Here is a 15,707-nt window from a genome sequence, read left to right on the forward strand (position 1 = left end):
CGATGTTTAACGTGAATTCTGGTCCACTTCACTCAACGCCATTATTGAGCAGCCATCTTGCCTTATCCTGCCCCTCTTGGGGATCACGCAGTGCCACCCTCAAGTCTGGCTGGTGTTTTCCCTCACATCTGACTGACATGGGCTTGCTCCTGGCACATAGTAGGTCTCGGTGCCACCTGGAGGTGGAGTTTGAAGCATTTGTGGCCTTTGAGTTTGGCAGCTTACTATCAGCTAGGCCTACAATTGAATAGCAGGCCGTGAGCTCACTCCCCCCTTTATCCGCAGCTCCCCCTACACCCACTGCCCAGCCCTGAAGAAGGGTTATCCCCGAAACATCGGCTTGTCCACCTCCTGGTGCTGCCTGGCTCGCTGTGTTCTTCCAGCCTCCTGCCTGTCTGCTGAGCTCACTCCAGCCTGCCCAGCACTCAGAGTAAAACCCTTAGTGTAGCTTCCAGCTCGCTCACTCATTGCCGAGGTTTAAGGTGACAGGGGGAAAGAGGCCTAGAGGGACAGTTGTTTCACACTGAGGGTGGAGAGTGTCTGGGACGGGCTGCAAGAGGTAGTGGTGGAGGGGAGTACAATTTTGTCATTAAAGCAACATGCGGACGGGTCCATGGGTGGGACAGGTATGGAGGGAGATAGACCAAATGCAGGCAAATGGCATTAGATTAGTTTTGAAAACTGGGCAGGCATAAACAGGTTGGGCCGAAGGGCCTGTTTCCATGCTGTAATCCTCTATGACACCAATCCATCATTCCAAATAAATATACATAAACCATCTGAGGCCTTTGACTATATTCCATCTCCCACTAGGTTCTATCCCTGCACATTTCACACAGCATTGCTCTGATAGGCTGCTCTGTACTCAGATCCATGAGCTGTGCACCAATCAGCCTCTCACCACAACAGCGGCTCAGTGGTTAGCACTGCTGCCTCACAGCGCCAGGGACCTGGGTTCGATTCCAGCCTCAGGCGACTGTCTGTGTGGAGTTTGCACGTCCTCCCCGTGTCTGCGTGGGTTTCCTCCCACAATCACAAATTTGTGCAGGTTAAGGGTGGATTGAAAATGCTAAATTGCCCACAGTGTCCAAGGATGTGTAGGTTAGATGCATTAGTCAGGGGTAAATGTAGCAAAATAGGAGAGGGGAATGTTGTGTCTGGTGAGTGACTCTTCAGAGGGGTGGTGTGGACTTGTTGGGCCAAATGGCTTGTTTCCACACTGTAGGGATTCAATGAAACCAGTGTGCAATGTTACTGGCTGGTCATCGAACGCAGAGGGTAGCGGTGAAAAGGTGCTCTCGAGAATGGAGACTGGTAACTAGTGATGAACCACAGGGATCAATCTTAGCTCCTCTGGTGTTTGTAGTGTATATATAAATGATCTGGAGGAAAATGTGGGCGATGCATGTTGGAGGATCAAATTTAGGTGCGAATTATAATGTAAATGGCAGAACCCTGAGGAATATTAACATCTGGATGGATCTGGGTGTGCAGGTCGCTAAAGGTAGGCGGAGGTGGGTACTGCAGATGTTGGAGATTGGAGTCAAGATGAGTGTGGCGCTGGGAAAGCACAGCAGGTCAGGCAGCATCCGAGGAGCAGGAGAATCGACGTTTCGGGCAAAGGAATTCCTGATGAAGGGCTTATGCCGGAAACGTCGATTTTCCTGCTCCAGCCTGACCTGCTGACCTTTTCCAGCATCACTCTAATCTTGGGCACAGGTCCATAAAAGTGGCAACACATGTGGCTAAGGTGATGAAGAAGGCATATGGCATGCTTGCCTTCATCGACTGGGGCATGGAGTACACCCATTGGGTGTAAACCATGTCCCAGTGATATTAATCCCTTGCTAGGCCGCATCTGGAGTCCTGTGTGCAGTTTTGGTCACCACACTACCAGGAGGATGTGGAATCTTTGGAGAGAGTGCAGAGAAGGTTCACCAGGATGTTGCCTGGTCTCGAGAGCATTGGTTATGAGGAAAGGTTAAAAAAAAACTTGGATTGTTTTCACAGGAAAGACAGCGGCTGGGAGGAGACCTGAGAGAGGCCTACCCAATGATGAGAGGCACAGATAGGGTTGATAGTCAGACAGTGGGGGATAGTCAGAGGCTGTTTCCCCAGGGCTGAGGTTTCAATTACAAGAGGACACAGGTTCAAGGTGAGAGAGGGACAATGTTTAAGGGAGATGTGTGAGAGAGGTTTTTCACACAGAGAGTGGTCGGAGTCTGGCAGTGCCTGAAGAGGGGGCAAGCAGGCACATTGGCAACATTGAAGAGGTATCTGGAAGGTTACATGAATAGAGAGGGAATAAAGAGAAATGGAACGAATAAGGGCAGAAGGTTTATATTTTAGTTTAGTTAGGGCATGATGATCAGCATAGGCTTTGAGGGCCGAAGGGCCTGTTCCTGTGCTGGACTTTTCTGGTGTTCTGTTGACTGAGCAACATACACTGTGCCAGACAATGAGTAAATCCCATTGTGTGCCTGCCAGAGCAGAAACAGTCCATTCGGCCCATTTGATCTGTATTCGTCGCTGGGTGTTTTGAACCAACCTGTTGAAACACAACTCTGGAACAGGTGAGGATTCAAACCCAGGCATCCCACCTTAGAGGTAGGGTCACTACCACAAGCTTCCAGCTTCCTTAAAGCCGGAGTTGAATTAGTGACTTAAGAATGTCAGATATACGATGTACCATAGTCCTCAACTCATCCTGAAAAGAGAACGCAGTTATTCACACACAGCCATTGGCACAGTGATCTGCTGCTCCCCATCAGGGAACTGAACCGCAGTCCCCTGGGTGACAGGGAGGGACACTAACCAGCCTGGAGGTAGGTTTGCTCACTGAGCTGGAAGGTTCATTTCCAGACGTTTCATCACCCTATTAGGTAACATCTTCAGTAGGCCTCAGGCGAAGCACTGTTCGTGTATCCTGCTTTCTATTTCTATGTTTGAGTTTCTTTGGGGTGGCGATGTCATTTCATGTGGTGATGTCATTTCCTGTTCTTTTTCTCAAGGGGTGTAGATGTAACATGATGTGCTTGTTGATAGAGTTCCAACAAACAAGCAGACAAAACACGTCCAGAAACCCAAGCCAGCCTCCCCTACATCAAAGACATCTCGGAAATGACTGCCAGACTACTCAGACCCCTTGGCATCATGGTAGCCCACAAACCCACCAACACACTAAAACAGCTGCTAATGAACTTGAAAGACCCAATACAGACAAGGAGCACGACTAATATCATTTACAAAATACCTTGCAAGGACTGTAACAAACACTACATTGGACAAACAGACAGAAAACTAGCCATCAGGATACGTGAACACCAACTAACCGCAAAACGACATGACCCTCCCTCACTAATATCCTTACATATGGATGAGGAAGGACACCACTTTGACTGGGACAACACATCTATCCTAGGACAAGCCAAACAGGGACATGCACGAGAATTCCTAGAAGCATGGCATTCCAACCAGAACTCAAACACATCGAGTTAGACCCCATCTACCACCCCTTGAGAAAAAGACCAGGAAATGACATCACCACATGAAATGACATCGCCACCCCAAAGAAACCCACACATAGAAAAAGAAAGCAGGATACATGAGCAGGCCCACTGAAGATGTTACCGAGTAGGGTGACGAAACGTCTGGAAATGAACCTTCCAGCTCAGTGAGCAAACCTACATCCAGAACCTCAACCTGAGCTACAAATCTTCTGAAAACTCACTAACCAGCCTGTTCAGAAATTTACAACATGCCTATGGAGCAAGGGGGCGTTGGTTGGTTGTAAGCTTGGACCCAGGACTCCTGGCCCGGAGGGAGGGACACTAACACTGCACCACAAGCTTCCAAACAGCTGACTTCATCGCACCCCCGTTCAGCCAAATCTTTTCTCCCATGTTTTTAACTGCACTCTTCCAGAGTTTGCTGGTTGTATCATATAACGTGGTTGGTAACAGTGTTTGGGGACGTAGGATGAGTTGGTACATAGTGCATGGTTCATTACAACCATTCCCACTGGAAGCAGCATCCCACCTGTGAGTTTTTTTTGGTTGCCAGGCTGGAAATCTCGAAAAAAAAACTTGTACTCCGATGTCCATGCCTTCATGTCCAACGTCTTCAAAAGGTCACTGTTCTTCCTGGATTCCGAGGTTTAAGCTCTGGAACCAGGTCCAGGGGATAATCGGGATTTAGCGGTTCGATAATCGAGGAGTTTAGCGGTTTCCCCAGATCTTGCAGCATTTCCCTTCCCTGCACCCAGCCCCTTCCTCCAGCAACACCCTCTCCCCCCCGGCTCAGCCTGTGAGGTGTAACCCCACATTCCAGTGGCTTGCCATTTGAAATCCCTGCCCTGCTCTCACGGTCACCGTTCAATCCCTGGCATCCTGCCTCGCTCCAGTGAAGCCTAATGCAGAGATGGAGAGATAGGCCCTCGCCTCCAATGAGGAACTTGACTAATGTTCTGCACTCAACATGGAGTTCAATAACTCCTTTCCCCCATTGGATTCTGTTGGCTCACCATGGGCTGCTGTTTCAATCTTTCTTTGACACAGTGGCTCAGTGGTTAGCACTACTGCTTCACAGGGCCAGGGACCCAGGTTCGATTCCTGCCTTGGTCTATGTGAAGTTTGCACATTCTCCCCCGTGTCTGCTTGGGTTTCCTCCCACGGTCTAGGTTAGGGTGGATCGGCCATGCTAAATTGCCCCATAGTGTTCAGGGATGTGTAGGTTAGGGTGGATTGGCCATGCTAAATTGCCCCATAGTGTTCAGGGATGTGTAGGTTAGGGTGGATTGGCCATGCTAAATTGCCTCATAGTGTTCAGGGATGTGTAGGTTAGGGTGGATTGGCCATGCTAAATGGCCCATAGTGTCCAGGGATATATAGATTAGGTTGAATTGACCATGCTAAATTGCCCATAGTGTTCAGGGATGTGTAGGTTAGGGTGGATTGGCATGCTAAATTACCCCATAGTGTTCAGGGATGGGTAGGTTAGGGTGGATTGGCCATGCTACATTGCCCCATAGTGTTCAGGGATGTGTAGGTTAGGGTGGATTGGCCATGCTAAATTGCCCCATAGTGTTCAGGGATGGGTAGGTTAGGGTGGATTGGCCATGCTACATTGCCCCATAGTGTTCAGGGATGTGTAGGTTAGGGTGGATTGGCCATGCTAAATTGCCCATAGTGTCCAGGGATATATAGGTTAGGTTGAATTGACCATGCTAAATTGCCCATAGTATTGAGGGATGTGCAAGTTTGGGTGGATTGGCCATGCTAAATTGCCCCATAGTGTTCAGGGATGTGTAGGTTAGGGTGGATTGGCCATGCTAAATTACCCATAGTGCCCAGGGATGTGCAGGTTAGGGTGGATTGGCTATGCTAAATTGCCCCATAGTGTTTAGGGATGTGCAGGTTAGGGTGGATTGGCCAGGCTTAATTGCCCCATAGTGTTCAGGGATGTGTCGGTTAGGGTGGACTGGCCATGCTAAATTGCCCATAGTGTTCAGGGATGTGTAGGTTCGGGTGGATTGGCCATGCTAAATTGCCCCATAGTGTCCAGGGATATATAGGTTAGGTTAAATTGACCATGCTAAATTGCCCATAGTATTGAGGGATGTGCAAGTTTGGGTGGTTTGGCCGTGCTAAATTGTCCCATGGTGTACAGGGATGTGCAGGCTCGGGTGGCCTAGCCTTGGGAAATGCAGGGATTGGTTGGGATACTCTTTGGAGGGTTAGTGTGACTTGAGGGGCCGAATGGCTCGTTCCCACACTGTGATCATGTCTGTTCTCTCAGACATAGCTGTTCAATAAGACAGACTCAGTCAGATGCTTTTTACTCCAACTATATCCACTCCCTTTGCCTTTAGTTCCATTGTCTCTTTGCAATTTACCTCAACCCCAGATCTCCCTTATTGTTCCTCCTCCCCTTTCCCTATCTTGACTCATCCATAAGCCACCACATTTTTATCTTCAAAAGTTTCATATCAGTCTCAAACCATTAATAGTTTCTCTTGTATCTCTCTCTCTCCACAGATGCTGCCAGACCATTTTCGAGTGTGATTTTTTTTTAAAAAATGTATTTCAGCATCTTATCAGCAGCCAAGTATTGAAGTTGTTTCCAAAAAGCAAAGAACTGTGGAAATCTGAAGCCAAAACAGAAATTATGGAGGAAACTCAGCAGGTCTGGCGTCATCTGGGTAGAGAGAGAGAGAGAGAGAGAGAGAGAGAGAAAGAGAGTTAACATTCTGAGTCCAGTGACCCTCCTCAGAACTGATAGTAGCAAGGAAATTATTGGATGTTCTGAAGAGACAAGTTTGGAGTGGTGACTGGACGAGTGAGCAGATAGATGGAGATCAAACCCAGAGAGAGAGAGAGAGAGAGAGAACAGGAGCAATGTGAACAAAGGGATAGATGATAGTCATGGCCAGTTGAGTTTCTCCAGCAATTTCTGATTTCGTTTCAAGAAATTGAATTGAATTTATTGTCACGTGTACCGAGGCACAGTGAAAAGCTTTGTCTTGCGAGCAATACAGGCAGATCACAGAGTTAAGTAGCATAGATCAGTAAGTAATAGATAAACAGAGGCAAAAACAGAAACACAGGTACAGGCGAATGTTAAGAGTTTGTGAATCCATTCAGTATTCTAACAACAGTAGGGTAGAAACTGTTTCAAAACCGGCTGGTGCGTGTGTTTAGGCTTCTGTACCTTCTCCCCGATGGTAGAGGTTGTAGAAAAACATTACCAGGGTGGGATGGATCTTTGAGAATGCTGGCGGCCTTTCCTTGACAGCGGGCCTGGTAGATAGATTCTATTGGTGGGAGGTTAGTAGTCTTTGTGATCGCCCGGGCCGAGTTGACCACTCTCTGTAACCGTCTCCGATCTTGAATGGTACAGTTGCCATCCCAGGTGGTGATACACACCCAGACAGAATGTTCTTGATGATGCACCTATAAAAGTTGGCGAGGGTATTCGCCATCATGCCAAATTTCCTCAGCTGCCTGAGGAAGAAGAGACGTTGTTGGGCCTTTGTAACCAGTGCGTCCGCATGAAGAGGCCAAGAAAGCTTGTTGTAGATGACCACTCCCAGGAGCTTGACACTCTCCACTCGTTCCACCTCTGTGCTGTTAATGTGTAGGGGTTTATAGTTCTCACACTACGCTGGGCACTCACAGAGTTAAGTACAAGTCTCAGAGAGAGAGAGAGAGAGAGAGAGAGGGCGTGGGCAGGAAACGAGAGGAAAGAAAAAGCATTCATTTTGCAAATTGTGAAATGATTACTCTCTGTCATTGGCTTGCGGGAGGAGAGGTCATTGATTATTGTGTTATTTGGTACACAGTCACTGGCTGGTAGCGAACAGTGTTTGCACTCTATCAGGAAGGTGACTGCCAGTTTGCAGACATAAGCACATTTCGCAGTTTTCTGGATGCTTTCCAAGCTTCAGAGATCCCTGTAGACTGCACAGCAATGTGTACAAAAGAAATGTCAGGGAGAGAGACTCGCATACAAATTTCCTATCAGGGACGATGGCAAGGAGTGCACAGATGTGCCCACTCGCATATAAATCGGCTCATCTCGGACACCAGCTTATCCACCAGGGTTCAAAGGAATTAACCCTTCCCCAATAGACTTGCATCAAGATAAATGCTTTTTTTGTTTTGTGATGTGATTCCAGACTATTGTTACTGAACCTGATCCTGGTGGGTGCGGGGGAGGAAGACAGTACAGCAATGCAGTGATTACCAGACCGGTGTCACTCAGATTTCTGCTCTCCCACACCAATGCTGTCCACCCGTGGTCAGACCGTTAATGCACGCGCCATGGACTGAACCACCCCCATCTCATGCCCAGCAACCCCCCCCCCCCAACCCCCCCCCACGGGGACAGTGCTGAATCCCACCAGGGTGGACTCACTCCCAGCTGTGAGCTGCATGGGAGGACGGCTATTGAACAACCAGGGGCATCACAGCTAAGCCAATCCTGTTTTCAGCCGCAGGATGAGTTGAACAGCAATTGCGGGCAGTTTTCACCGTTAAACTGCTCCCCCTCGTTCTTCAAGAGGATTTCGAGGTTTTGCGAGGGCAGACATTATGTCTGAGCCAGAGACTAGCACTAATGCTGTGGGATTATTGACTCAAATCCCTCCTTGGATTCCACAATCCTTACATCCCACCCTGTACTCCTCGCTCTGTTCTATTACCCTCTTGCACTTTGTACGGTATGATCTGCCTATACCACAGGCAAAACAAAGCTTTTCACTGTACCTGGGTACATGCGACAATAATAAATCAAATCAAAGTATCCACGCTTGACAAAAACCTGTACAATTGCGCAACGCCGAGAGAACTGCGCACGCTGCCTTGATAGAATATTAAATTGAAAAGTTGCAGACGGTGATCTTTTGGAGATGTTTCACATCAATGAGGGGAAAGAGATGCTGAAGGGACAAGTTGACCCACCCCTCCCACCTCCCTCAGTTCCCTTCCCTCAATCAAAAGCCTTGCAATTCTCAGGATAACTGGGACTTTCAAAAGGCCTTTGATAAGGTGCCACACGGGAGGCTGCTGAGCAAGGTGAGGGCCCATGGTGTTTGAGGTGAGCTACTGGGATGGATTGAGGATTGGCTGTCTGACAGAAGGCAGAGAGTTGGGATAAAAGGTTCTTTTTCAGAATGGCAGCCGGTGACGAGCGGTGTCCCGCAGGGTTCGGTGTTGGGGCCACAGCTGTTCGCATTATATATTAATGATCTGGATGAGGGAACTGGGGGCATTCTAGCGAAGTTTGCCGATGATACGAAGTTAGGTGGACAGGCAGGTAGTACTGAGGAAGTGGGGAGGCTACAGAAGGATCTAGACAGGTTGGGAGAGTGGTCCAGGAAATGGCTGATGGAATTTAACGTGAGCAAGTGCGAGGTCTTGCACTTTGGCAAAAAGAATAAAAGCATGGACTACTTTCTAAATGGTGAGAAAATTAATAAAGCCAAAGCACAAAGGGATCTGGGAGTGCTAGTCGAGGATTCTCTAAAGGTAAACATGCAGGTTGAGTCTGTGATTAAGAAAGCGAATGCAATGTTGTCTCTTATCTCAAGTGGGTTGGAATATAAAAGCAGAGATGTACTACTAAGACTTTATAAAGCTCTGGTTAGGCCCCATTTGGAGTACTGTGTCCAGTTTTGGTCCCCACACCTCAGGAAGGACATACTGGCACTGGAACGTGTCCAGCGGAGATTCACACGGATGATCCCTGGAATGGTAGGCCTAACATATGAGGAACGGCTGAGGATCCTGGGATTGTATTCGTTGGAGTTTAGAAGATTAAGGGGAGACTTAATAGAGACGTACAAGATAATACATGGCTTGGAAAAGGTGGATGCTAGGAAATTGTTTCCGTTAGGTGAGGAGACTAGGACCCGTGAACACAGCCTTAGAATTAGAGGGGGTCATTTCAGAACAGAAATGCGGAGACATTTCTTCAGCCAGAGAGTGGTGGGCCTGTGGAATTCATTGCCACGGAGTGCAGTGGAAGCCGGGACGCTAAATGTCTTCAAGGCCGAGATTGATAGATTCTTGTTGTCTCGAGGAATTAAGGGCTACGGGGAGAACGCTGGTAAGTGGAGTTGAAATGCGCATCAGCCATGATTGAATGGCGGAGTGGACTCGATGGGCCGAATGGCCTTACTTCCACTCCTATGTCTTATGGTCTTATGGTCTTATGGAATCCTGCAGCCAGAGGAAAAGGATTGTGATGATCATGGCTGCAGCTAAGAATGAGAAAAGGCTTGAGGAAGAATAGATACTCGCTCGGACAAAGAGTCATCTAGACTCGAAATGTTAACTTGCTCTCTCTCTCTCTCTCTCTCTCTATCTCTCCACAGATGCTGCCTGACTCACTGTGATTTCCAACATTTGCTGTTTTCAGTACAGATTCCAGCACATTTTGTTCCCAACCAATTATAGAAAAGTCCATGAATTGGAAGGATACGGGCCAGGAGCAGGCTGGTGGGACTAGTTTAGTTTGGGGATTATGGTCAGCATGGACTGGTTGGGCTGAAGGGTGTGTTTCCATGCTGTAGGACTCTATGACTCAATGTCTGCTGGAAATCTTAAAAGGATACTCACACAAACAGTAGCTTCCCATTGTGCGAGCTCTCATTGTGAAACATCCTACCAGTAAAAAACATGGTGGTGATCAAATGATCACAAGAGGTATCAGTATATGGGATGGAAGGGCATTACCACAGTCCTGGAAAGGGGCAGTGAGAGTCTCTTGATGGTCTCAACAGATACAACCTTTGCAGGATGAAAGGTCGGGGTACCTCAAACATTCACTTGCACCTCTCTCTCTCCAGGCACTGTCTCATCAGCTTTCGTTTCATTGATGGAAATCTTTGACGCAAATTTAGGTTTTCCCCTGAGTGCCAGGAACCTTACTCCCCTGAGAGAAAGTGAGGACTGCAGATGCTGGAGATCAGAGCTGAAAGCGTGTTGCTGGAAAAGTGCAGCAGGTCAGGCAGCACCCAAGGAGCAGGAGAATCGATGTTTCGGGCATAAGCCCTTCTTCAGGAATTGAAGACCATCAAGAGACTCTCACTGCCCCTTTCCAGGACTGTGGTAATGCCCTTCCATCCCATACACTGGTACCTCTTGTGATCAATTCCTGAAGAAGGGATCATGCCTAAAGCGTCGATTCTCCTGCTCCTTGGATGTTGCCTGACCACCTTACTCCTCTGACCCAGTCTTTACTTAGGATGGGGAGTTTTCTTTTGGCTGACTTTCGGAGGACGGATCCCCTCCCCCCCCCCCCCCCCCCCCCCCGCTGGGATTTCAGCCTGCACTGTGGGACCCCGCTGGGGGTACAGTGCAGTGAATGCACCCTTTAATTTCCATGGAAAGAGAGGGAGTGAATCATCCAGGATTGATAGATAATTCTGAGTTAACTTGGAAGAGATGGTGGGTTATCACAGCTATAAGAAAACAAAGAAATGCAAATTGTTGGAGAAAATCAGCAGCAACTATGGAGAAAAAGCAGAGTTTGTGTTTTACAGCTGCCCTCCAACACACCATTGTTCAGTCAGCTATCTTTGGCTGCCTCGATATCATTTTAAATTTCCGATTTGGATGAGTTGACTGCACTGTCTGAGGCAGATTCACCACAATGACATTAATGCAACTTCTCCCCACTGAACAAATGATGGCTCAGTGGTTAGCACTGCTACCTCACAGCACCAGGGACCCGGGTTCGATCCCATCCTCGGGCGACTGGCTGTGTGGAATATTCTCCCTGTGTCTGCGTGGGCTCTCTCCCACAGTCCAAAGATCTACAGGTCAGATGGGATGGTCGTGTTGAATTGCCCATGTAGTGGGTGGGTTAGCATTGGGGAATACAAGGTGGGGGGAGAATGCTCTGCAGGGAGTGAGTATGAACTCATTGGACTGTCCTGAAACTTATAGGGATTCTAAAACTGCAACAGGCTACAAGGTGGGGAGTGTCTGGAATGGGTTGCCATAGGTAGTGGTGGAGGGGAGTACAATTTAGCCAGGTACATGGATATGTATGGAGGGATATGGACCAAACACAGGCAAATGGGCCTAGATTAATTCTGAAAACTGGGCGGCATGGACAAGATGGGCCGAAGGGCCTGTTTCCGTGCTGTAGATCTCTCTGTACAATGGCTTGCATTGTGGGAACCAACACATCGTACACAGGAGCTTCTCACTTCACCGGAAGGCTCTGTGCAGGGGTCAAATCCTGATGAGCTGTCGAATAATAAGAGAGGCTGATAAGCCTTGTATAGGACTGCTATTCCAACAGTGAATCCCAACAGTGTGGAAGCAGGCCATTCTGCCCATCGAGCCCTCTGAAGAGCATCCCATTCAGACCCACACTCTCCCCTTTTCCTATGACCCTGCATTTCTCACGTCTAATCCCACCCACCCTGCTCGCTCCCTGACAATTTAGTATACCCAGCAGCGCCTGCTTTTATTACACGTTGTTGATTTTCGCCTGTTATTAAGCTGACCTCTGTGCCGGTGACGTCAGGTCTCTGGCCCAGTTTTCTGTCAGAATGGAAGCTTCTTTATTCTCCCCAGCTGAAGGAAGACCTGCAACTGGTGGAAGATGAGCCTCAGAGCTAAGAGGTTCTGGCAGCTGCTCTGTGATATTTCCGATCGCTCTGAAGTTAAAATGCACTCGCTTGCCTCAAAGTGACAGTCCTGACGACCAGAATCTCTTTCAGATCAACTCCAGTCTACCTCCCCCAAGTATGCTCCAGTTGGAGACGCTTCATCTGGGAGTATTGCACAACTTTGAACGCAGACGGTAGTTGGAGTTATCATCTGCTGAACCTCCAGGCCACTCAATACTCTGGGCTGCAACTGTGGGAGACTCACCAACTTTAAGGGCATTTCACTGGTCATTGGTTAAACATAAAGATGATGGGCTTCAGATCGGATCCACACCGAGGGCCGAAGGGCCTGTTCTGCGGTGTATTGTTCTAGCCTCAACAGCTACCTGCTGAACTCTCTCAGTCAGTTTAGGGGGATGTGCTGTTACTGGTTTTGCCTGGGCTCCACTGAATCACTTTGACAGCGTCTCCCTCACCCGCAACCTCTCCGGCCGAAGAGAACACCGATGTCTCCAAACTCACACTTCCCTCCCTGCCTTGAACGTGGAGCTGAGAGTCAGGAGGCTGGGGAGGCTACAGCAATGCACACAAGCAAAATGGACGAAAAGGGTTCTCTCGGGGACGGGTCACAATGTCTGACATTGTTGTGCCCTGAAGGCAAATGGAGAACTGCCACTGGGCCCTTCACCTGCCTGCTGTCCAGCCCCAGTTGGGTCAAGAGAAGGGGAAATGGCTTTCCAGAAACTCTCCGCAGAAATCCGTTTGCCCCATGTGGCAGGAGATAAGTAGATCAGAGAATCCTGTCAGGGTGGATGGAGGGCCATTCGGCCCAGCAAGTCAGCTCAGACCGTTCCCCCCTCCAAACAAGAACATCCCACCCTGCCCCACCCCACCCCTGTAACCCTGCACATCCCTGAACACTATGGGTAATTTAGCATGGCCAATCCACCCTAACCTGCACATCCCTGAACACTATTGGTAATTTAGTATGGCCAATCCACCCTAACCTACACATCCCTGAACACTATGGGTAATTTAGCATGGCCAATCCACCCTAACCTGCACATCCTTGAACACTATGGGTAATTTAGCATGGCCAATCCACCCTAACCTACACATTCCTGAACACTATGGGTAATTTAGCATGGCCAATCCACCCTAACCTACACATCCCTGGGCACTATGGGTAATTTAGCATGGCCAATCCACCCTAACCTACACATCCCTGGGCACTATGGGTAATTTAGCATGGCCGATCCACACTAACCTACACATCTCTGAACACTATGGGTAATTTAGCATGGCCAATCCACCCTAACCTACACATCCCTGGGCACTATGGGTAATTTAGCATGGCCAATCCACCCTAACCTACAAATCCCTGAACACTATGGGTAATTCAGCATGGCCAATCCACCCTAACCTGCACATTCCTGAACACTATGGGGCAATTTAGCATGGCCAATCCACCCTAACCTACACATCCCTAAACACTATGGGACAATTTAGCATGGCCAATCCACCCTAACCTGCACATTCCTGAACACTATGGGGCAATTTAGCATGGCCAATCCACCCTAACCTACACATCCCTGGGCACTATGGGTAATTTAGCATGGCCAATCCACCCTAACCTACACATTCCTGAACACTATGGGTAATTTAGCATGGCCAATCCACCCTAACCTGCACATCCCTGGACACTATGGGTAATTTAGCATGGCCAATCCACCCTAACCGACACATCCCTGAACACTCTGGGTAATTTAGCATAGCCGACCCACCCTAACCTGCACATCCCTGGGATTGTGGGAGGAAACCGGAGCACCCGGAGGAAACCCACGCAGACACGGGGAGAATGTGCAAACTCCCCACAGAGAGTCACCTGAGGCTAGAATCGAACCTGGGATCCTGGCACCATGAGGCAGCTGTGCTAACCACTGAGCCACCCATATTTTGTGCACAGCACGATGGCAATGAATATAAGAACTAGGAGCAGGAGTTGGTCATCGGGCCCCTTGAGCCCATTCCGCCACTCAATAAGATCACGGCTGGTGTTTTTGCGGACTCAGCTCCACTCACCCGCACTCTCACCGTATCACTTAACTCCTTTAACGTTCAAAAAAATTATCTATCTTAGCTTTGAAAATGTAGCGGTCAACGACATCACTGGGCAAGGAATTCCGTAGAGAAGTGACAGATGAAAGTGGCGCTATTTGCCAGACAATCTCTGGCAGGGGGGCAGCCCGTGAGGGTGGTGAGGCAGCTTCAAACCTGCTCTTGTAGACACTGGGGATTTGGCCCACTTCAGTTTCTGATCAATGGGAACTTTCAGAGAGTTACTTGGAGGGCGTTGACCAGAAACTGAACATAAAGAGTTGAGGGGCCTAGCTGAAACAGGCTGAAGAAGCAAACCCTGAAATACTCAGGACCAGCTTGTCGTAGGACAGATAAGCTTAAAGTACAAGATGGAAGAGTTAGAGGTGGCTATAATCTGTAAGTTGGGGTAATTGCTCACCCAAGCAACTGGATGACAGGCAGGAGGCTGGAAGAACACAGGAAGCCAGGCAGCACCTGGAGGTGCAGAAGTCAATGTTTCGGGTGTCGGGTTCAACCCAAAATGTTGACTTCTCCACCTCCTGATGCTGCCAGGCCTTGCTGTGTTCTTCCAGCCTCCTGCCTGTCGACTTTGGATTCCAGCCTCTGCAGTTTCTCTTTTGTCTCCAAGCAACCAGATAAACGGACGAAGGTGGAGGAGAGGTTTCTTTAATCACCCATCATTGCAAAATGTTAGTAAATCACGTTGCTTCTTTAACCTGCATTGTTGCCAATGCAACTGCACTTGACAGTCCCTGATATGTGAAGCAGGCATCTGAAGGAAAACTCAACAGAAGTCGCTATCCAACTTTTGCAACTAAACATGGAAAAAGCCGAGCTCACGTGACAAACACAGGCAACTCGATTTGCAAAGCCGTCTCCTGTACAGATGGGTTTTAATCCTGTGTTAAATGGCATACAGGATGGCACTTATTTATATGCACAGAATTAATAGTACAGAAAAAAAAGAAATTGGTTGCATCTCAAGCCACAGGATTATGTGAGCAGCAGATTGTTTCGCTGACATTTCTACTGGTCTCTGCTATCCCTATCTTGCCTCGTCGATTCGCACAATAATCTTTGCGCACACCCACAATTGTATCTTTGGGCTCTTGCATCATTAGGAAATTCATGGCCAGTTATGACATTGCTGTGAAAGTGTTCAGTTTTCACAATTCATGTGCTTTGGGACGCTAGTTTTTTTGGGGGGTATTGAAGATGTGGGAAGTCCGATACTGAAAGCAAATAGAGTCAGAGGTCTCCACATGGAGTCAGGCCCTTCGACCCAACTCATCTGGTTTTCCCAACTGAACTAGTCCCATTTGCCTGTGTTTGGTCCATATCCCTCCATTCCTATCCCATCCATGTACCTGTCCAAATGTTTCCTAAAGGATAAATCTGTACTCCCCTCCACCATTACCTCTAGCAGCTTGTTCCAGACACTCGGAGAGAGTGAGGACTGGCAGATGCTGGAGATCAGAGTCGA

Source organism: Chiloscyllium punctatum, chromosome 46, assembly GCF_047496795.1.
Source record: "Chiloscyllium punctatum isolate Juve2018m chromosome 46, sChiPun1.3, whole genome shotgun sequence".
In the NCBI taxonomy this organism is placed as follows: Eukaryota; Metazoa; Chordata; class Chondrichthyes; order Orectolobiformes; family Hemiscylliidae; genus Chiloscyllium; species Chiloscyllium punctatum.